General features: G+C 36.1%; 1 protein-coding gene across 2 annotated transcripts in view; it reads left to right on the plus strand.

The window, feature by feature from the left end:
* LOC117242670 (CCR4-NOT transcription complex subunit 6-like) overlaps positions 1–24,786 on the plus strand; it is a 126,099-nt gene that overhangs the window by 66,785 nt on the left and 34,528 nt on the right. The window contains exon 1 of one of the 2 annotated variants that reach the window (XM_033509547.1): positions 14,668–14,744. The exons of the other annotated variant lie outside the window; for it this stretch is intronic. The gene's annotated coding sequence lies outside the window, so the exon portion shown is untranslated. Of the gene's footprint in view, positions 1–14,667; positions 14,745–24,786 lie in introns of those variants that run through there. 2 annotated transcript variants of the gene reach the window in all.

Consider the following 24,786-nt stretch of genomic DNA (forward strand, 5'->3'; position numbering starts at 1 on the left):
GGTGAGTAAGCCGCGTGCGAAAGTATTTCCCAACTGAACGCTTCGATCGTTTGCTTGACCGGTTTTGCTGTATGCGATGGTGCATTATCACGAAGCAAAATTACTTTGTGTCGCCTTTTTTGATATTCTGGTCGTTCTTCACGCAAAGCTCGATTCAAATCGATCATTTGTTGTCGGTAGCGCTCGGTATTAACGGTTTCGCCAGGTTTTAACAGCTCATAATAGATCACACCCTTCTCATCCCACCAAACACAGAGCATTGTCTTCCGTCCATAGCGATTTGGTCTTGTAGTCGATGTCGGTGGTTCGCCTGGAGCTACCCATGATCTTTTACGCTTAGGATTCTCAAAATATATCCACTTTTCATCGCCAGTCACAATTCGGTGGAGAAATGACTTTCTTTTGTATCTAGCGAGCAGCATTTCGCAAGTGGTTTTTCGGTTTTCCTGCTGTCTTTCATTCGGTTCGTGGGGAACCCATTTTCCCACCTTCTGGATCTTTCCCATGGCTTTCAAACGCATGGAGACGGCTTCTCGTGTCACGTTTAATCGATCAGCGAGTTGTTGTTGCGTTTGAGCGTCATCCTCGTCCAACGGTGCTTGCAATTCGCTGTCTCGAAACTTTTTCGGTGGTCTCCCACGTTCTTCGTTCCTCGCGTCAAAATTGCCACTTCTGAATTTTTTAAACCACTCAAAGCACTGTATTTATCAAGAGCATGCTCGCCGTAAGCTTCGACGAGCATTCGATGCGATTCTGCAGCAGTTTTCTTCAAATAGTAACAAAAATTCAATGCTCTCCGCAAATCGTAGTTTCCAGGCACAAAATTTGACATGTTCGACGCTATTACAAACTATGCTGTTGTATGAAACTTGTATTGTTCTGAGTCGAAAATGTTTGTGAGATGTCAACAAAGACTTTTGGCATCAATGACGCAGTTTAGTGATAACTACATTATCAGCTAGGACCATCTATAGGCGAATTCCGGTTTCATGCTTACAGGCCTAATAATATCCGTTATGAATTTATCTAAGAAAATAAATACCACGCAAATACTATATTATATAAATGTAAAAATAACGAGACGTTGCATTATGACGATCTCACCCTAATCTGAAAAGCTTCCATAGAAATATTTGTAAAAAAAAAAAATACATTGCACTTTCTTAATGTGTTTTATCTGTATTTCTTCAAACATGATAAAATGTTTAATAAAAATTGTAAATGCCAGTTTTTCATGCCGTGGTACGACAAAGAAAAATGATAATCTCTAAAGGGAACAAATACGCGTACTATAATCGTAATATGTAAAACGTGTCGTTAAGAGAATTGAAATAAATTTCTGCTCGTGGTAAAACAACTTAAAACTGCATCGAATTGCAAACAATAAAAATATGATACGATCTTGATTAAATGTACAGGAGGACGATTAAAATGTTTTTCTAAATAGCTCGTGGCAAGCCCGAGCAAACGCGAGAGCAACGTGTGCGCGGTTCTGCTGGTATATAGCGGTCGTGCCAGGTCTGAAGAACGATTTATGTGCGATCAAGAGAATGATCCTTTACAGAGGCAACTCGTTTCTCACGCGCAATTATCAGCAAGATAATGCTTAATGACCATGTGGCACGCAGTATGTTTAACACGTACGCAATTTATAAAGGCGCAGCTGAAACCGCATAGCCGGCCAACTCCCTTTCTTCTTCCTTTATTCTCCCTTTCGTTTCGTCGCATAGCTGAAAATAAAAGCGCGACATTATAACAACACGATAAAAGAATATTTCCGTGAGAAATATTTTTACTGGCCTACATAAAGTATTAGGTAGATAATTAAAAGGAAAGATAATTACAAGTTCTAATCTTTCAATGTATTACGTATGTGCAGTCGACCATAAACATATGCATAGTAGGTGCGCAGCCCTTAAATCTGTGGCTTGCTGGAAAAAAATACCAATGAAGCAGAGAAAAAACGAGTATTTATAAAATTGAGATATCAGCAGTTGAAGATATTAGGTTGTCCGGAAAGAGTCTTTCTTTCGCAAACGTGTTTTTTACAACAGTGCACCTTCGTACAAACGTGAAACCAAGTCTGTGAAACGTCGCGGTGTTTATCTCAACAGAAGAAAATGGATCGTACGTAATTCGATAAAATAATATAAAACAAAAAACGTTGTGCGTCTATTAGTTCCTCATAATACGAAAGAAACTTTTCGGACAACCTAATATGTTAGAAAATGCATGTTCCAACAATTTTTGACACCGAGGTTTCTACTGCTTCGAATTTATTTTCTCATACAGAAAGAGAGAATCGAAGCTTATGCTATTCGCGTTTTATATTTATGTTGACTACTTGGTATTTTTCCTGGAAACCTTGTTTTATGAAAAATTTCTCTTTGATATGTACAAATGTCACGTTAGTCGTTTTTGGGTAGAATTGGAATCTGTCCTTTCACATTATTATTTATAAAACTACTATTATTTATTATTAATTATAAGACTGTCGTTGGGGCCTATACAATTTTTTACAGACTCGAGACTGAGTTTAATTCATTTTGGTAAAAATACGACGCTGGCATTTCTTGCGCTAAGCGACAGACATATAAAATGGTACAGTAGAAATTAGTATGAATTTTTTTGACACGGTAAGATACGCGTTAAAGTGTAATATAATTCATTCGTGAAGGACATTGGAAGGAAATTATGAGAATAAGCAGTGATCAATTATATCGAATGGAATGCTTGCCACTGTTTTTATTCTCTTGCTGTTTTATTATGAATCTGTTAATTCGTTCTTATAATGTAAAATACAAAGTGGCACATAAATCACTTTGTTATTTAACGCGTTGACTGCCACGCAAATTTGATATATTTTTCTCTGCAAGTTACAACAGATTGAAATATGCTATGATATACAGAATAAAAATTTCTTTTTTAATTCTTTTTCTTTTTTAAATTTTTCCATCGAGACAACGATCTACAGTGAGATCCGTTATAACGAGACGCGATAAAGTGCACGCGTACCGACCGAAAATTCAAAGTCGATTTTCTCGAAAACAAAGCCTCAAACGAAAAATTTTTATTCTATATTTTCGACTTCTTTTTTCGCGTAGAATCACACCCTTTCCGCTTGTACCACCAGTTACCAACCACCCTGTATATTTCAATTTTGCAAAATATTATACTTGCGTACTTTTTCTCTGACAATATTACCTAAGCATTCTTTACAATAAAGAAGAAACGCCTTCTTAATACGAGTCATCTATTCATATTTGGAAATTATGTACAAAGTCTCAACCTCAAGAAAGTCACTTTTCTTTACTTTTTCATACATTTCGGAAGCTACCTTTACTATCTTCTTCTTTTCTTCGCTAAGCTTCTCGAATATCATCTTCTAACTGCTCAATTGCGATTGGTTTATCGTCATACGCTTTACGTTTCAGAAAATCCCGTAAGGAAAAGTCCGGTGCAGTTAAATCAGGCGACAAAAAGGAGCAGATGATTTTTTTTTTTTAATATTTATTAAAATTACAATCAATTCTCGCGTTGAGAATTTTCAGTAATTTTTCTGGCGTGGCGCAGTAACATGGCTAATTATTTATAATAAGTTAATACTTATTATAGATAAGTATAATTTGTAAGTAAGTATTGTAAATAAGTAAATGTTATTTGATTTAAATAACTAGTTGAATCTATCGTTTAGGTCTAGCGGGTAGTGTCTCTTCAGCCTGCGGATCTGGTCCGTCGTATCAAGTAATCCAGTGATTAGGGAGTTCGGTGTTTATTGACTCTTTTGCTATATCTGTCGCTATATTTTGCTATTTCCTCTTTGGCTGTGGTTATATTGAGGTCGCGGTGTATTGTTTCGTTGGTAACATACCAAGGTGCATCAATTGTGCAAAATATCAAGGTGGATCTTAGCGTTTTCGATTGAAAGCGTTGAAGTATTTCAATGTTGGAGTTACTGAACAGATGACATGGCTGGCAGATAATACGTGGATAACAGAAATACGAAGTCAGAGACTCGAAATGGAACCTGACGCAGCCTTAGAGTCGCAAATCTACGCATCAAACGCGTTAAATTTCTTCAAAGAAATAAATATGAACTAAAAATAGCAAAAATCAAAACGATGTAGCTTTTTATGCATTTCTAATATTCTTTTTGTTCTTCTTGAAAGTGCAAAATTGCACAAAACACGGATGATATAAAATAGCATGTAAAATATCCAAAGTATAAACAATGATATACACTTTTTCCAATGTTTTTTTCAATCCTCAAAACAGTTTGGCAATTCGCTTTATTGTGTGCCTCTTGGTTCGTTCAACGATCTTAGCGCTTCCTTTAATACTTTTCTATCGATCTTCTACTCTTTTAACTGTATCACCAACAGTATAAATTTGCATAAATGTCTGCAATCTACTAATCAATCTAAGCTTAGCGTCGTCGCTAATGAGCCTGCAGTCGATGCGACGTTAAACGTACGTTAAAAAAGAAAAGGAAGAATCATAAAGCTGAAAGAAATTTCAGCGAACATAATAAAAGAATGAGAAATGATTTGAATCGTTGCTCGATCAAAGGTAAATTCATCTTACACGAACAACCTGGACTGCAAGTTTCTCCTTGTTTCATTAACTGACCAGTAACATTAAATGATCGTGCGACACGGTACTGCCGACGCAGTCATTTACATTTTCGCTGATATATTTTTGCAACCGCTCGATTACGATAGCGTGTGCTGAATCGTAAGGCCGGTAGCCAGTGTTCGTGTATGTAATGAAAACGTTTTCTCACGTGCATGTGATTCGTTCTCATGATTAAAACGTCGCCAGCCGTGCGTAGTATACCTGCCTCCACATAAATCATCGTAATTTTGTAATTTCGTATCGCCCGTTTGCGAGTCTGAAATATAGTCATGAAAATTATCAATTGAATAGCGGTTACAGTTTAGAAACTGCAAGTTGCAGTCATCTAAATTCAGGTAACTTGTACAGGAATGTCGCAACACTTGTAATACGATCGACAATACGGGCATTCTACGTTTTTTTCTTTTTTTTTTTTTATTATTTAATTTGTACTTTACAATTTGTCCAGCTGGACATTTGGTAAGTTTTTCTAACTTAATTCCTAAATAACATGTGGATGGCTAGTCTCAGCGGGATACCATCTTCAAGTTTGACTATTTTATTTCTTCAGTGAAGTTAGTGGGGTGTTTTCTAGAACAAAGTCTTCTTTTCTATTTAATTTGTGCTTTACAATTTGTCCAGCTGGACATTTGGTAAGTTTTTCTAACTTAATTCCTAAATAACATGTGGATGGCTAGTCTCAGCGGGATACCATCTTCAAGTTTGACTATTTTATTTCTTCAGTGAAGTTAGTGGGGTGTTTTCTAGAACAAAGTCTTCTTTTCTATTTAATTTGTGCTTTACAATTTGTCCAGCTGGACATTTGGTAAGTTTTTCTAACTTAATTCCTAAATAACATGTGGATGGCTAGTCTCAGCGGGATACCATCTTCAAGTTTGACTATTTTATTTCTTCAGTGAAGTTAGTGGGGTGTTTTATGGAACAAAATTTTTTTTCTATTTAATTTGTACTTTACAATTTGTCCAGCTGGACATTTGGTAAGTTTTTCTAACTTAATTGCTAAATAACATGCGGATGGCTAGTCTCAGCGGGATACCATCTTCAAGTTTGACTATTTTATTTCTTCAATGAAGTTAGTGGGGTGTTTTCTAGAACAAAATTTGTTTTCTGTTTAATTTGTACTTTACAATTTGTCCAGGCTAGGATACCATCTTCAAGTTTGACTATTTTATTTCTTCAATGAAGTTAGTGGGGTGTTTTCTAGAACAAAATTTGTTTTCTGTTTAATTTGTACTTTACAATTTGTCCAGCTGGACATTTGGTAAATTTTTCTTACTTAATTGCTAAATAACATGTGGATGGCTACCCCCAGTGGAATACCATCTTCGAATTTGACTATTTTATTTCTTCAGACAGGTTTGTGGGGTGTTTTCTAGAACAAAATTTTTTTCTATTTAATTTGTACTTTACAATTTGTCCAGCTGGACATTTGGTAAATTTTTCTTATTTAATTGCTAAATAACATGTGAATGGCTACCCCCAGCAGGATACCATCTTCAAGTTTGGCTATTTTATTTCTTTAGTGAGTTAGTTTTTAACGTAATATGTTTATTTCGTCCCCTTCAAAGTAATACCCATAAACAATGATACATTTCTGCCAATATCTTTCCCAATCCTCAAAACAGTTTGGCAATTCACTTTATTGTGTGCCTCTTGGTTCGTTCTTAGTTTTATGTCTTCAGCGCTTTGAAGCAGTTGTTCTTTCGTAGCTTTTTCCATCCTCAGAATAATAAGAAATCGTATGATGTCATATCTGGTGATCGAGAAATCAGAACTGTATTATTTTTCGCCAAAAAGTTCCTAACGAGCATTGATCACACGGTAAAATCACAAGATCACAGAAATGCAACATAATAGACAAGTAAATCTGGAATTATCGACCGATCTCGATAAAGAAACTGATGTATGTAATAAACAAGCAAGACAAGCAAGCGAATCAACGTTTTCCCAACCGGCTCTTTCTACACCAAGAAATTACAAAATTACTCGTATATTATCGTTGCCATTTAACAAGCAATTTAAATCTTATTATATTCGACTAAACAATTAGCTAAACTATCGGTCATTGTTGTTATCTGTTAATACCGTGGTCGGTCAAAGTTGTAGCCGATCGAGTCTGGCGTCAGTAAATCGTCGTCGGTAAAAAGAATGTCGGTAAAATCCACATCGGTGATTTCAATGGGTAATTAACATCTACTTTACTATTGCACGCTGTATAAAAGGAACAAAATTAAATACGGTGAGGATCCGTGGAACGTACTAGACGTTTAATATTCATTCAGCAAATACCTTTACGAGGCTTGGCTCCTTCGTTGCAACCAAACATAAAAGAGTATAGCGCAGCGCGTCAATTATGGTTTACAAGTTAAGAGCAATAGCCGTATTTAAAGCTGTTTTGCCAAGATGTACCGTGATTGAATACCATGCGTGGTCGCTAGAGAGCGGTTGCACGTAGAATGTTCACCTGCCCGTGATAGAAGATCGATATTCCTACTTGAATAAACTCAATTTTCTACGGTGCTTATAATCTGTGCGATGTAATCACGGGGAACCGCCGGCCGGCAAAACGATTCATCATACACACATTGAAGAGGCGTTGCTCGTACGTGCGCGCCAAGAGTTTGAATGTGTGCCGGCTAGTAATAGCTGCCGTGATCGAAGTAGCTATAATTGCAAAGTAGTAGGAAAAGAAAATGGTAAAGCAGCAGAGAGAAGAAGATGGGTAAAATTATATCAATCGGCGATATTAGGATATGCAGTATGTGCTGTTTAAACGGATACGTTCAAATATCTGGAAAAATTCGAATGATACACTAGCACAGAAAAAAGTTGGGACACTAGCTCATTTTTGACAAGACATATTTTGATTGTGAAATTATAGTGAGATAAAATTGGAATTATTTTAATAATGGTATATTATAATTGTGTCTCTGAAGATAAAGCGGTAAAGATTCTTGTCAATTTCTCAATTTCGTTATAGAAGTACACCCATTAGTGTTTAATTTTTGGAAAACAGATGACTCTCCTCCGTGAGTTTATTTATCACAGCAAGACAACATAGGTAACGGGAAGTTTCGAGCTAAATTTAAAAAATAGCGTTGGTAACATCATTATCTTCTTTTTTCTTTTGCTTTTTGATTTATGGAGTTGATCACTGCGGCTTCTGAATGATCGTCTGATAGTAAAACGGGCGTCTGTAATTGCCATATCTCATAGAACTATTTTGTCACTTGACAAACTCTTTACCTTCTGATTCTCCAATTTTTAATTTGTAGAACAGATTGAGAAGAACGTTTTAAACAGCCAAACAACCTCCTAACGTTAAACAGCAAACGTATACGCTATTATATACAGTAAATACTAACATCGATCATTGCTGTGTTCTTTAATACGCAATGCAAATTTGTATTCTGATGATTTCATAGAAAGATAGTAAATACTGTTTCCAATTGTTAATTTATCATCTGTTAGTGCAGCTTGGTTATATACTGTTACTACAAATCGACCAAAATTTCCCTAGAGATGCTTACGAAGTGTAGTGTATACATATGGACAAGCAAACACACAAACGTCCTTGGAAAGAAGACTAGAAAGAAAACACCCCACTGACCTCACTAAAGAAATAAAATACTCAAACTCGAAGATGGTATCCCGCTGGGGGTAGCCATCCACATGTTATTTAGGAATTAAGTTAGAAAAATTTACCAAATGTCCATCTGGACAAATTGTAAAGTACAAATTAAATAGAAAAAAAGCTTTTGTTCTAGGAAACACTCCACAGATCCGACTGAAGAAATGAAATAGTCAAACTTGAAGATGGTATTCCACTGGGGGTAGCCATCCACATGTTATTTAGCAATTAAGTAAGAAAAATTTACCAAATGTCCAACTTGTAAATGGACAAATTGTAAAGTACAAATTAAATAATAAAAAAAAATAAAAACTGTTCTTACGTAAGAAATTACTATATGGATTGTCAATTATATCGATGAAAGGAATAATTCTCAATACCCATGGAATGCTCAAAAACTTTCTTTTCTTAATCTCAATACACATAATACTAAAGAATAATGTAAGATTGGCAGTTTGCTAATTCATACTTACTGTATTTACTTTACCAGTTTCAATTGCACCGGGAATTCTTTCATTATCTGTTCAATTATATACCGAATATTAATATTGTATCGATTTTTTTATATTAATTACATAACTTCCTACGAAATTTGTAAATTTGAAGGGTGCAAATGTGTCGATATTAAACGAGTCATTATCACGATACATTTAAGATATTAAGAACCAATTCTGTCTCATGTGACATGTCCTTTTGCGTATTTCTTTTCATAAAATTATATCCACGTATAAAATATTTAAATGAAACGTGTCATGTTTATAAATTAAGAAATGTATAAGTACCTTTCTGATTTTTAACCGAAGGAATGTCGCTCGTTAAGCGCAACCTGCTGCTTTATAAAGACAGACGTTCGTTTGATGTTCAGGAATGCGTCACGTATATGTAGAATATTCGAATACTGAAACATTGTTTATGCGACGTGCAGGACGCAAAAGAATTCGATGCTTATGAATACAATAGCGGTGGGTACATGGTTTTCATCAAGTTTTCCTGCTGCATCCTGTCTGAAACTATGCATACATATATCGCACACGTTGTACAAATAAAAAGTTGACATTGCCTTAAATGGTGCATTCACAGTGCAATACGGTTTTTAAACTTTTATTCTATTTTTACAAACATAATTACACCTACGTATGTATAATACGTGCATGTACTGTGAAAGATAGATCGGGAGAGAGCCAATAAAAATTATGAAATATACAGAAGAAGACAGTTTTGATAACATGATGGAAAAATAATTAATTTAAAATATAGGATACTTGAAGTTTAATTTTGTGGAATTTGCCACGTTGCTCGTTTGCTGGGACAATGACGTAAATCAAAATTTGTAGTTGCTTGAGTTATTGGTAAATTTATTGAGAAAAGACAGTTAGTAGAAAAAATTAGAAGCAAACTTCAAAAATTCAGAATGTCAGAGAATTGTGCTGTCATTGTAATGCTTTTGTCTTGCTACGAGACTGCAAACAGTCCGGAACTTTCAAACTTGTCTGCCCTAAATTCGTGACTTTTTAATTACGTTATTGTTCCAGCAAATGTTCGATAGATACGTCACTCCTTGTTTTTTATATGATATTCTACAAAATTGATGTTAAAATATTTTATAAACTAATCAGTATTAATCAGTTTTCGATCATGTTACCTTGATATTTTTTTTTTTTTTTTGGTAGGAGGATTCGATGTATGGAAAAAGAGGTTGCCATTTAAAAATACAAAAAAAAATAGTGTAACTGTCTCGAATGCATATGCATTTTTGCACTTTCGAAGAGTTAGAAAATATTATCGCGAAGATGTAGTTCACTTCGATCCATTCATCTTTCTCCAGGTACTTATCGCTCTGTAACAAATTCAAGTTACCAAGACGCGATAAATTGTGATATAGTAAGTGAAAACTCTCCTTCAGGAATTGAACATTCCCTCGTAAATATCGTAGAATGAATAAAAAATAAAAGACTTATCGCTAACGGGAAAGATTTACTCGAAGATGGTACCCGCTGGGGGTAGCCACCCACATGTTATTTAGCAATTAAGTTAACAAAATTTGCCAAATGTCCAGCTGGACAAATTGTAAACTACAAATTAAATAATAAAAAAAAAAGAAAGAATGGAAAAGACGCTGGCTAGTAAATCCGCGAACACGTCGTATAGTGCACTATATAACAAAGATTGGCATACAAATATAGGAAAGTGGAGCTGGAATGCACAGGGCATATAAAGAGGTGTGTGTGCTTCGTTCAGATTTGAAGCATAGCACTCGTGCGATTTTCAGGGGTATTGTTGGTGAAATGGGCCGACTAAGATGCGCGTCCGTGAACACTTTCACACGTACGAGCGGCTTGCGCCTGTGGGTGCGCAAAACTGTGAAAGGTTCGTACCACACGAAACACTTGGGGCCGATGTCAAGGGGTCCCTGGAACAATATAACGACACTGCGTGAAGGCAACCACCCTCTCTGCCTGCTTCTCAATACTTCGATGCAAATGCTTCGCTCCGGACCCACTTTCTACCAACACGTGCTCCCTTTCAGCCCTTCAAGATTTTCGATTTATCGCACCAGCGAACTCTTCAAAGTCGAAAAAATTCCAGGTCGAGGCTGAAGTCTACAATTTATGCGAAAGCGAGTTGATAGTCGCCCTATGTTCTACTTATCGCTACCGTCGATCGAACTCCGACGACTGTCATCGATCGACCTCGAACTGCAGTCGAAACTCGGCAACTCGAACCCCGAGGGAAGAGTGTAAAGTCTTTGAATTCTAAAAGAATTTTGGCTTATCGAAATTTCCGGGTAAAAGAGCTTCGACAAACGAAAATTCACCGTACAGAAGCTTCGCACGAAGGCGTAATTACAGCCACGTTCTCAGAGAGTGTAATTATTTTAAGCTTCCTCTTAGAACTCGTTCTATTCAAGGTGCATAAATGCGAAAGTTAAAGACGCGACAGATAATGGCAATTATGCGTTCGACTGATGAAAAACGATTAGCTTCCATGAATAGATAGAATGGTCGAAGAGCGAAGAGGTAGGGACATGGTTTGCGTTGTCTTATGTTGCTTGGAACGATCCTAACAGTTGGAAGAAGCGAGATAATATCGAACAATTGGCTTCTCTTGCATATTGTCACATATAGTGTAGCTATAGTCATACTTCGAGTTGCAGCTAGAAGCAGCGATAGAAGTTCGACTCATAACGATAAACTTCGACTTGCAGAGTCTAAACTCGAGTTATAAAAATAAAATAAAGTACCTGGATAGGTGGCGAATAATTCGAGTTTAAGTAAGTTTTATTTCGACTTCTAAAGGTTTTCGTAGCGGATCGGAAGAGAATGAACAAAAGTTTTTTTTTATTATTTAATTTGTACTTTACAATTTGTCCAGCTGGACTTCTGGTAAATTTTCTAAGTTAATTGCTAAATAACGTTAATGACTACCCCCAGCGGAATACCATCTTCGAGTTTGACTATTTTATTTCTTCAGTGAAGTTAGTGGGGTGTTTTCTAGAACAAAGTCTTCTTTTCTATTTAATTTGTACTTTACAATTTGTCCAGCTGGACTTCTGGTAAATTTTCTAAGTTAATTACTAAATAACATGTCAATGGCTACCCCCAGCGTAATACCATCTTCAAGTTTGACTATTTTATTTCTTCAGTGAAGTTAGTGGGGTGTTTTCTAGAACAAAGTCTTCTTTTCTATTTAATTTGTACTTTACAATTTGTCCAGCTGGACTTCTGGTAAATTTTCTAAGTTAATTATTAAATAACATGTCAATGGCTACCCCCAGCGTAATACCATCTTCAAGTTTGACTATTTTATTTCTTCAATGAAGTTAGTGGGGTGTTTTCTAGGACAAAATTTTTTTTCTGTTTAATTTGTACTTTACAATTTGTCCAGATGGACATTTGGTAAATTTTCTAAGTTAATTACTAAATAACATGTCAATGGCTACCCCCAGCGTAATACCATCTTCAAGTTTGACTATTTTATTTCTTCAATGAAGTTAGTGGGGTGTTTTCTAGGACAAAATTTGTTTTCTGTTTAATTTGTACTTTACAATTTGCCCAGCTGGACTTCTGGTAAATTTTCTAAGTTAATTACTAAATAACATGTCAATGGCTACCCCCAGCGGAACACCATCTTCGAATTTGACTATTTTATTTCTTCAGTCAGGTCTATGGGTTGTACAGGGAACATAAATAGAAATCTGTTTATTAGTTCCTTTGTTCCTAGACCTTGCAACCTAAAACATAATGTATATTCAAGTATACAATAATATGCACCGCTCCTTATTTAGAATATTTCTTCGTAATAGCAGTCTCCAGGTCACGGATATACGTAAATAAAGTTGCAGAGTTTTTCTTGAAATATTTACTTCAACAATGAACACTGATAGACCTTTCCGTATTATCCGAGTTTTCACGTCGGATAATCGAGGCTCTGCTCTACCGAATAAATTAAATTTCGGCAAACGTAAACGCGGAATGTTCGCAACATTAAATCCCTCTACTTGCAAACTGCACTTCAGACCTTTCTTTGGTAACTTTCAAACACCTAACTTGCTTCTCGCGTTGAGCATTACGTCGCCTTCTGACGAAATATCTGCAACCTGTGTGTGCTAAAACGAGTATAAGATACAGTTCTACAGGGACTGCAGATGTTGCTCGTTGTTAATGAACCAAATTATACGAATGTAATTCAACCTTATTTGAGTTATTTATTAGGCTCTATACAATTTCGCATTTTTACACGTTCGTTTATCAAAGTAACAGAACTTTGCGTTCACTTTCGTCTTCTAAAAAAATTCTACCAAATGTCCAAATCGGACAAATTGTGAATGTAAACAACTAAATAAAAAAAAAAAGCTTTCGTCTTTTAAAAAATTCTACCAAATATCCAAACTGAACAAATTCTGAATGTAAAGAATTAAATAAAAAAAAAACTTTCGTCTTTACGATTATACTTTTTACGGTATACTTTTCACTGTTAATTTCGAGAGTTTCTTGATTCACATCGTAGCAGTTTGTGAGAATTTTCAAACCTACCGGCATATTGACAAGTAATTGCGATTGGTGTGTCCCAGCAGCATCCGTGAAATTTTAAGTAAAATAAAAATCATCCTCGTCATATTTTCCACCAAGAAGAAAGAAAAAACGCTCTGAAAAATTGTAAATTGACTGGCTGCTGTTAAACTGTATTCGCCGATGAACTGTTTGGTTGAACAATTAGTTAGCCGTCGTTGTTTCGTCACAGGATAAATGCATCTTAAAGGAGCAAACGTTTTCCACAAGAAAAATGCCTCTGCTTTGTCATTTTCAAAGAGTTCTATTATTTTTCCCACAGTCCGTGTACATCGCAATGAATCCAAGTCTCGATCGTAGTTGGTCCCTGAGAAAAAAGTCACGAAACAAAGTTTTCAACATTCGCGGGTCACAATATCGAGATAATATGTTTTTAAAGGATCCTTCAGCCGCTTTCCTTTCTTCGGGCATAATCAAGCGGCAATAATGCCCGTCAGACAATAATCGGTCGGCTTACCGTCGCGGTTAGTAGCTAAATCGGAAAAGTTTCAGCCGTCCTTACGTCAGACGAAGAACGACGAATCTTTCTTCGCTGGAACTGTCGGCAACTAGGATTAGTTTTAAAGTAAGAGCATGCTCTCGTCTTTTCATCCTTCTTTCTTCGTTCCGCAAGCCTTTCATCGACAGATATACTCACGATGCCTTGATAAACTTCTTACAGTCGCCGACTTCTTTTTTGTTTCCGCGAGTCCGTTCTTCTATGAGATAGGAGGGTCGAACGATTTTTTCGCTAAATTCCGACTTTCTTTAAACTTGCAAGTAATCCAACTTGAAGTAAGTCTTATGAACTGGATATACATCGGGCCACGAAAATATTTCAACGTTGCTGGAAACTTTTCATGTGCACAGTGTGTATGATAATTAGCGGGACTCATTTCAGGAGACCCAAAAAGTTCATGCGTTCCATCTGACCTTGTTTCAAAGTTGTAGCCATTTTCGTGTTTCAACAACCCGCGACTGCTTACCTTTTGTCCTGAAAGGTGTACCGTAGTATGTGTGGATGATGTGTGTAATATATGTGCAAGCAAGTAATAGAAGTGGACAGGAGGCACAAAAGCAACGAGAAAGGTTCATACTCGCGTATATCCTATTCGATTTTGTTTAAAAATTGCGAGTATTTTTTCTCTGATTCGCTAATGCAATTTCAGCAACTGCTCAGCTTCGTAAAAGATGCTCGAAATGGCCACCCACGATCTGTATGAAAGCTCGCACTGATCGCATCAGAGAATTTCGCAATGTTTCAAAAATTGCAGATATTTGTTGAATCTGTTGGCAACCTTGTTGTATACGTGCACGAAGTACTTCAACGCTGGTACAATTGCTTTCAGGTGGGCCTAAAATAAAAATCTAATGGATTTAAATGTGAGGAGGTCCTGCACGACGTATCCTATTAGGAGGAAATAGTAAAGGTAAGCAGTTGGACTATCGAAGCACAAAGATGACTATAGCTTTGAAACAAGGTCCAATGAGATGTATGTTCGTATGAACGTTTCTCGTTGTTTTTGTGCCACACTTGTCCTCTCCCGAAGTGGATCCTACACATTACGACACAGCTTTTATTAACAAGCCATTTAGATATTTAGCGAGTCTACTTTTTTTTATTATTATTATTATTTAATTTCTACTTTACAATTTGTCCAGTTGGACATTTGGCAAATTTAGTCTCCACGTGTAGCACTAATTCTATGTTTAAGATTACTATTCGTGTTGTATACTAATCTCCCACGAAGCGTATATTTGCAATAAACGTCTTGCGACAACGTGATAAACGTAACGTCAGCTTCGGATACTTACAGCTGATCAAGTTTCAATGCATCAACAGGTACTCGATTCTTTTTGGAAAAATAGGGATAGCGTGTAAGATGGAAGAGAAAGATCAATAAAAAGGCACACCTATATAACCGGAAAGAGTTACATCCTTCTATCTAGAGACACCTTGGGTCTTCAGATAATAAGGTACTTTGGTATGCCATAGAGCTGGTTCTGAAAGTGGATCGACCCTTTCAAGAGTAATCTCATAAATACGAAGTTTTACGTATCCGTTCGAGTGCTTTATAAAACAAAAAGGAGAAGGAAACACAAAAATAAAAAGAAATTGGATAGCAAAATATGTATTGTATCGATTCAGTTGCAAATGCCTTTTCCATACGCTATGTGTTTATGGTCAACTGTTTGAAATTCAGATTTTCTCCCCTCTAAACAAGGGAACTCGCTACGTAATTAATAACTCGTCTCTGTATCGGTATTTTGTAAGATAAATTTCACAATTTTAAAACAATCTTATAAAACGATAAAAATAAAGAAAATAGCTGGACGTGAAAATCGATCTAGTTGCGAATATCTTTTCCACGTTCGTATTGCTCGAATTTAACGTTCTTTTCATCCTGGTCAAAGAAACTTACTTCTAACATTGATCAAACTTTTATAATTGTTAATTGAAGATTTGGAATCTTCGTTTATCAAGTATCTATATATTACGTATTATAATAAAAGTCTGACAAGTAGTAGAGATCAATCCTTTTTTTAATCGCTCATTTAACTTTCGTATCTGTATCGTTAAATTTTTTCTTGTATTTGTTATTATTTGGTTTCTAGCGGACGTATCTAAATTTTCTAGTTAATTCGTCCAAAACTCTCTTATCGAGGTTTAGATAAAATATTTAAAAATATATAATTGTCAGTTCGCGACTTGTCTATAAATCTTGAACCCCAGCGATGATCGCTGACAATTAGTCCTGTAGCTTTCACAGTCTAAATTCTCACGATTCACGCGCTTACTCTTCGCACTGGTACATTTAACGCTGTTTCCCCTAACTCTGAAGCTTCCAGGAAAGAGCCGTGTCCAGAAAGAAAAGAATTCCGACGTTTCGCCAGCTTTGCAGCTGGCTTCGTCAGTGTGTCGCACTGACACAAGGTGTACGCGTTGAGAAGCACTCTTCCCAGACTTTCTTTTTTAAAACAGTGTTCCCAGACTTGCTTTCGTGGAACAGTGTTTATTTTACACCAGTGTCACTGTAACACTCTGATAAAGTCAACCGCGATACTGTCGGAATTCTTTTCCTTCTGAACACGTCCGTTTCCCGGAAGCATCAAACAGTGTTACACGAGACAGTGTTAAACATAGCGTTGCTGAGTGTGAATAGCGAAATTTCTGGAAGTGTTCCAGTGCGTTCGTGTGCCGTATCGTTGAATGCGCATATTTGTGTGTGCAGCTTTAAGTATTAACGACCTAGTATATGGGCGACGTAGACCTTGAATATTATTCTGAAATATGATGCCAAATGCTGTTCGCCTCAGGTTACACCATAGCTTGCTCCAACGTTCGCGAATTACGATTTCGCACAAGCTGACACCACAATTCCGTACCTGCGTGTTGCGACTGGAACTAAATAAAAAAAAAAAAAAAAAAGAAAACAAGGATCGCCATGGCAGGAACGGTGAACGTGTTGTATAGAGAATGAAAAATTATTCGAGTCAGCTTGACTATTTCCTTTTTTCTAACATTTTAAAATGAATACAATTGCGCTGTTCTTCAGTGAAATTTCCCATGGTTTCGTACAAAAGTTTTAATTCAAATACGCAATACTATTACCTTTTTCAACTTTTCTCGTCAGTAGCATGATGATTGTTATTGGTTACATTATCCCATTGTTTCGTATACAAATTTTAACTAGTGTATGCAATAGCACTACATTTTTCAACTGTTCTTCTCAGCAGTATGATGCGTGTTATTAGTTAGGTTGCTTGCTGGCCTGTGCGTGTTTTGAATTGAGTTTCTATGATTTTTGTATGAAGATTTTGTCTTTCTTTTTTCACTAAAAAATTGTTTATTCCTTAACAAACTTTGCAATAATTGCAAGATGTACACTGCGTACTTAAATATTGCTTTCATCGCGCTTCGATGTTTGTAATTTAATATAATTGATATACAGGGTGGTTGATGACTGGTGGTACAAGCGGAAAAGATTTTTTTTTTTAATTTTTCCATCGAGACAACGATCTACAATGAGATCCGTTATAACAAGATGCGATAAAGTGCACGCGTACCCAGCGAAAATTCAAAGTCGATTTTCTCGAAAACAAAGCCTCAAACGAAAAATTTTTATTCTATATTTTCGACTTCCTTTTTCGCGTAGAATCATCCCTTTCCGCTTGTACCGCCAGTTACCAACCACCCTGTATAATGAATATTGTAATGAATTTTCTTAATATATTCTTATTTGAAAATAAATTACCCATATTTTGAATAACTTGTCGTTGCCTATTTCATATATGAAACATTATAATATAAAAGCACTGTAATTTGATACTGTATGCAAAAACAGTTGCAGATCGCAGTTCCTTCGACAGTACGATTTCTTTGCGTGTCCTATAATGCCTTTAAAATAAAACCGAGAATCCTCTGCAGTAAGATTGGATTTTCTCGTCCATTAGAAGCAACGTGAAGAGAAGTAACAAAACTTAAATTTGTTTCAGGAGATTTCAACAAGAAGTAAATACGAGACTATTTACATATCAATATAGTTTTTATATCGTACATATCCATTTCGATGTAAAGAAGCGAATTGACTGAAGATTTACAATTTTTTGCGAAATAAAACCTGTTTCATCGTTTAAGGCTCTTACGTCGTCTGAAATACAAGAAACAGCTGCATTTACAGATACGCGTAGATTTTTATTTCACTATCTTTGAACGTAGTAGGAAACATGAGTTTGCCAGCGATTTGTATGTCAACGAACGGACCACGGATGTCGATGCAAAATGCAAATAGAGAAATGAAATCTAGATACGAATCGATTATGCGATTAAAGTATAATCTAAGGAATAGATAGATTTGTATTGTATTCTTTATTGCAGTATAGATTATCATCTATTACAATTTGCCAACTATATGCTGTATCGGTGGATGATTTACATATTCTCTTATCTTACTTTTCTTTGTTTTCTATGCTTACAGGATGCTTATCCTAAATTCATATAGTTAATTAAGTTCACATTTACCTTTGTGCTTGATCCTACATTTACTTAATTAAATTTTCACATACTTAGCTTACATGCCTATTAGTGGACATTTACATCATAGAACACTTATTTATTTACATTTACAGAACACTTGTTTATTAAAATGCTATATTTACTTCTTGCACTTGTTAAAAACATTACAAAGTAATACTCTTATAATCCATGGTTTAGATTTACAACTATTTGATATTATATGTGCACGTAAACAAAAGTGCGTTCTGTATCCTCCTGTATCCCTAAATTTCTTTTATTTATCCCTGTAGAATCCTTTTATCTTCATTGTTTCTTGTATGTAGTAAAATATTCTTCTTGCATAGTCTTCAGTTTGTATTACCAGTATCTCTTCCATTGTTTCTTTTCCCTTCAAGTACAGTGCTCTTATTTGTTCATATAAAGGACATTGCAATAATATGTGCTCTATGTTTTCTTCTTTGCACCTGTTGCACAATGTGCATAGTTGCTCTTTCTTTATTCTTTGGTTGTATCCTTCTTCCTTGCAATAGAACGTTTTCTTCCCAGCTAGTCTCCACCAAGCTGTTGTTCTTGTTGCCCTCAGTGGTATTTTAACATTTAAGTACTCTTCTTCCCTTTCTATATTTCCTTCCTTTAATTTCTCATACCTTTTGCTATATGATGACTCATCCACTCTTTCAGTGTCCATTCTCTTCTTTTCTTCTTTTATTATCTTCCATATATTAGGTTGTGCGAAAAGTTTCTTTCCTTTTATAAAGAAATAATGGACGCACAATGTTTGATATTAGTTTTATATTAGTTAGAGCGTAATAATAGAAATATAACGAAATGGATCATACCTAATTCAATAAAATAATATAAAACAGAAATTGTTGTTCATCTATTATCGCTTTATGAAACGAAAGAAACTTTTCGAACAACCCAATACTCTCTGTATTTGTTTCAAGCTCTTCTGCATTTTGCACTTTCCACGGCCTTCCACCTTCTGCTTTATTCAATAATTCCTCGAGTTTCGTGCACCAGTTGTATTTCCTACTTCTTGAATAAATACATTATAGTCGACCCTCGTAGTCTCTTATCCGATACTATACTCTTGACGCCTACGCAGTTTCGTTCCCACTGTTTGAGAGTCTCTTTCATTCAAATTGGACAACCTACATAGGCATTCCGAGGACACATTTTGATTACGTTCATTCGAAATTTTGAGCAGCTTGCAGCCTCCTAATATCAAGTGTTTAATTCTCTCTCGTATCTCACTCACTTTACAAAAGATCCTCGACAATATACAGGGTGGTTGGTAACTGGTGGTACAAGCGGAAAGGAGGTGATTCTACGCGAAAAAAGAAGTCGAAAATATAGAATAAAAATTTTTCGTTCGAGGCTTTGTTTTCGAGAAAATCGACTTTGAAATTTCGCTGGGTACGCGTGCACTTTATCGCGTCTCGTTATAACGGATCTCACTGTAGATCGTTGTCTCGATGAAAAATTTAAAAAAAAATTTTATTCTATATTTTCGACTTCTTCTTTCGCTTAGAATTACCCCCTTTCCGCTTGTACCACCAGTTATCAACCACCCTCTATAATTTTATAGCCTGCCATATGTTTATCACGTGTGCCCAACATGAACTGTTGAATGTTGAATGATATCTGATCAAGAAGATTACTTTTTCCTTTCTAATGTTCCTTCCAGTAAAAACCATCCTCTGTAATTTCTGAAATCATATATCTAACGATTAAAATTTTGTTTTATCTACCGCGTACTTCAATTACTTTCACACTCGAGTTTCTTTTACGCTTTAAAGTGCAGTTCCATGAAATAGTTGAGCAGAAAGAAGCAGAGAGCTTATTCACAAATTTCAGAACCCAATGGGTGTTACACCTTAAGGCTTATTCGCACGTAGCTACAGTGGTTTCACTTTCATAAAGGTGGCCGCTGGACACAGTGGAATGCAACGGTACTTGAAGCAGTAATAGTAGTAGTAGTAGTAGTAGTAGTAGTAGTAGTAATGTACCGCTCGCTCCTCTTCAGAATTAGCATTGTACATTAAAAACTGACTACCGTGTCGCGCAGTATATGCTAAGTGCACGCGTGATGTCTCACTGGAGTGTTATGTACATTCAAAGAATGTTAACGCTCTGGCAGAATATATGTAAATGCAGCAACCGCTAATTGCAAGTCTCAGTACTTTTACTTGTAAACGATCGGACAGAGGAAGAGAGACAGAGAGAGAGAGAGAGAGAATTACATGTTCTTTCTGCGTACAAAAAGTGATATTATTTTAACTGTGCCATTCCTTGCAATGATCGCAGATTATTGGAAAAAGCTAATGGTCGGAATAATTGAAAAACGTTGATAGCGCGATACGTCGCTTGAGAAATATTTAAATTAGATCAGTAAAACGTTTCTCTCTTTATCGAATAAGAGTATTAAATATTGAGTGACTCCGAAAATTTAACAGAACGATATGCATTCCGATAATCGTACAAGCAGTAATGATAGGAATATTCGTTTTAATACTGTTTCAATTTAATACTTTAGTCTTTGATATCTTGTTTAATCGATATATCAGTTTAATTTTAATCGAGTAAGTGGCTTAGCTCGTTAGGTACTGACCAATGGTTTATCATAATGTTAGTACATTATTTGCTGTACATTAATGTTAATGCATCTATTTCTTTGTGTTTCATAAAATCGTAAAGCCTAGATGCAGGAAATAATGACGATAAAAATACCAGGAGAATCTTAATAATTTTCTTTCGTTTCAAAGTTCATATCCCGACAACAGGTAATGCAAAAGACACGAGTGTGCAGGGATGTGAAAACGTCTGGATGTTAGCTACAGGAGTATCTAATAAAAAATAGAATAAAAACCGCGTTTAAAGATTTTAATATCACCTTTACACAAATCATAAAGAATATAACCTAACAAACACGAAGATGGTACCCCGCTGGGGGTAGCCACCCACATGATAATCAAACAGCTAAAAAATTCTACCAAATGTCCAAATTGGACAAATTGCGAGTGTGAAATATTAAATAAAAAAAACCTTTACACAACGTTTTAGGGTCATCGTCAGGTGAAACAGTTAAAGCACAGTATGTTTCTCTCGATACCATGAAACATTTTTTTCTATCATCACGAATAAGAGAGTAATTAAAAGTGACAAAGTTATAGTCTATAATTATAATTAGAAGCTATACTTCCGTATAAAAATAATTATTATACATGTCGGAGATGAAAGGACGTCGGAGCCTCCCTTTTGGAATATTGGAAGAAACCCTAATACCCTAGTCCAGACTTTTACTATAGCTACACTTAAGTAATAAAACTAAAAAAAAATAGTTGGGCTCAAGGTTTATGACGACGGGCTTGGACTCGAAGTGACATAACGAGTCACTAAAAAACGTAGCCACAGGATGGGCGCGTACTTAACAGAGGTATGGAATAATTATATAGCTCTCCTTAAAAATAAAGATCGACCCGAGAGATGGGGAGAGGACTATATAAAGGCAGTTCCATTTGGGCTCAGGCAGAGTCTATTCAGACCAGTTCATTCGGACAATTTTTACTTGTACGTTGAGTCATACGTGTATCACATCGCATTCGTCATCCCGTTGACAGTGGATTCGTTATCGAACCTAAATTCATTGTCATCAACATCTCGACCATTCGATCGCCGCTATTACTTGTAGCCTCTTATAATAACCGCATTTGTATCAATAAACATCAGCTATAACCGCGAAGATTCGTCAAACGCCCAAAATTCCAACATTAACCCGACATACGATTATAAGTTACATTTCGATGTAAGTTGTGCATGCACAAGTCGAACGAACGAATGCTACAACATCGTCGTATTATGTACGTACCCAGGAAGAATGTTAATATATCAACTGACCAGATGCGGTGTTCACTGGTTGTGAACACAAGTTGCAGCAACAAAATACACGTTAACCACGACTGAAATGCGGTCTATGGTTAACCAAAGAATCTTTTTGCGGTAAATCAACCTACGAAATTCGTTCCATCATTGACAATATATCCGCGTGGTTAATATCCACGGTTGCTAACAAATTCTCAAACCGAAATTGATATCCGACTGGAAGGATGGAAATCGCCTTGTTTAATCCGCCAATGGCCTAGTCAGACCCAGTTCGTATTTTGTATTCGTAGTTTATACAGGTATATTAAAATTTAAAAATTGTAAAAATTAAAAAAATAACGTCGATCTACAGTGAGATCCGTTATAACGAGACGTGATAAAGTGCACGCGTACCGAGCGAAAATTCAAAGTCGATTTTCTCGAAAACAAAGTCTCGAACGAAATATTGTTATTCTATATTTTCGACTTCTTTTTTCGCGTAGAATCACCCCCTTTCCGCTCGTACCACCAGTTACCAGCCACCCTGTATAGATTTCGATTAGATTTCATTCTATACTGACCGATACTGACGCATACGCTGTCAGGGACGTACAATCGTAGGGAAAATTCACTGTAGTGGTACCGGTAGATTTTTGCGAGTATCTCTCAAACTAAATCCGAGCGACGGTTACACGTATAGGAAAAAATTATTCGGAATCATAACCCCGGCAACATACTCAAAATCACCGAAATCGACAAGATGATTGAGATATGGATAATTAGCCTATAAATGATATTTATTCCACACAACATATATACGTATTACGACACGAGTATAAAAGTACGTATTATAATAGACAGACCTGCTTGAAATAAATATAATGATTTCCACGTACTATGTGGCGTTGACAAGTATCACGTTGATGTCACATCAAGATAAACACGTCACGGTTGTCCGAGGGTTAATGAACTAATTAGAGCAAAAATACTGGAGGTTGAGTCGAGGATGAAAGCAGCGTCCATCCGCCGTATTTCCTCGAACTGAAGCAGCGTAAAATCGGCTTAAGTTTCGATTGACCTTATTGATACTTTAATGTGCAGCTCGCGATCCAATAAACAGCCGATACGTTATCTAGGAGGAAAGCGTGGGCGCGCGTTGAAATTGTCAGCTTCTAAATCACACGTGGGAAAAGGTGGCGTGGCACGGTTACCATAACCCTGTTATCGTAATTATTGATTTCACCGTGACTGCAGCCTGTCATTATGCGCGATGCCATTAACCTCGGTGGCATGACACGCTCGCGTGTACCTGTTTGCGTGCCGCGTCATTACATAGCTCGGTGACCACGGCTTAAATTAAGGATATGATATTTCTTATGAAATATTATTTAACATTCGACGAATAACAAAATAAATTTCTCATTTAATTAATAGCATTAACTGACTAGGGTGGTTCGCTAAATTGGAATTCGCCTCGAGCCGATCAGCATTAATTAGAATGCTGTTTTTCGCAGCTTCTTCGGGTCCGTACGAGACATGGATTCTCAGGAATGAGCTACGCCGAGGCTCCAGCGGCTCTTTATAAAAACTGTTCGACGCGATATACGAACATAATAAAACAGTTAAATACTATATACCGGGAATCACAGCGGTCGTCGCTTTCTTCTTTTATGCGTGTCCGTGGCTACCCTTTAGTCGGCGGATAGCGTTAAACCAGTCCACAACGAAAGATCTTAATTAGGATTGCAAGGTTTCACGGAATGCGGACGATGTATCGAGAATCGTCGTTACACTTACACTCGGCTACGTTACCATATCTTTGCACGTAAGATCGTACCTGCTTAGTTAATTCGCATGGAAATGACTTTTTAGCATTTCTATATGAAATATTATTGTATTTCGTTGGAGTTCGAAGTATTGGGTCGTCCGAAAAGTTTCTTTCGTTTTATAAGGAAATAATGGATGCACAACATTTTTCGTTTTATATTATTTTATCGATTTACGTATGATCCATTTTGTTCTATCAAGATAAAGATTACAACGTTCGACAGATTAGGTTTCATGTTTGTATAAAAATATATTGTTGTGAGAGACGTGTCTGTAAAAGAAAGACACTTTTCGGACAACCTAATAATTTGGTAGAGCTCGTAGCAGAGTTTATTACGAGCATGAGATGATACTTCAGTTCATATAAAAATGATCCTTGACGATCGTTCTTCGTCGTGAAACACTGTACCGAATATAGAGATGTTTAAGCAAACATTTAAAACTAAAATTGCAGGGTAGTTTTTTATAATTTCCACGCTCGTTCGCCTTCTGTTATAAATAACAATAAACAAACGTTTTAGCATAGGAGGACAATCGTGAGTAACTGGTAGATGTTGAGCTGATCGGTTCGTATCTTCTGTATTGTCTATAACATGGTTATAATATTCGTTGCAGACCGTTAGAATTTATTTTTCGTATCTGATGGACACTGATCGTGAACGTAGAATTGTATAATGATTATAATTCATCGTGTATTTATTCGATTGGAAATAATTGAATACGCAGAGGTTTGCAGATAGCATCCGCTAAAGAAGAAATAATTA

This window comes from Bombus vosnesenskii, unplaced genomic scaffold (assembly GCF_011952255.1).
Source record: "Bombus vosnesenskii isolate JDL3184/JDL3185 unplaced genomic scaffold, Bvos_JDL3184-5_v1.1 scf7180000016275, whole genome shotgun sequence".
In the NCBI taxonomy this organism is placed as follows: domain Eukaryota; kingdom Metazoa; phylum Arthropoda; class Insecta; order Hymenoptera; family Apidae; genus Bombus; species Bombus vosnesenskii.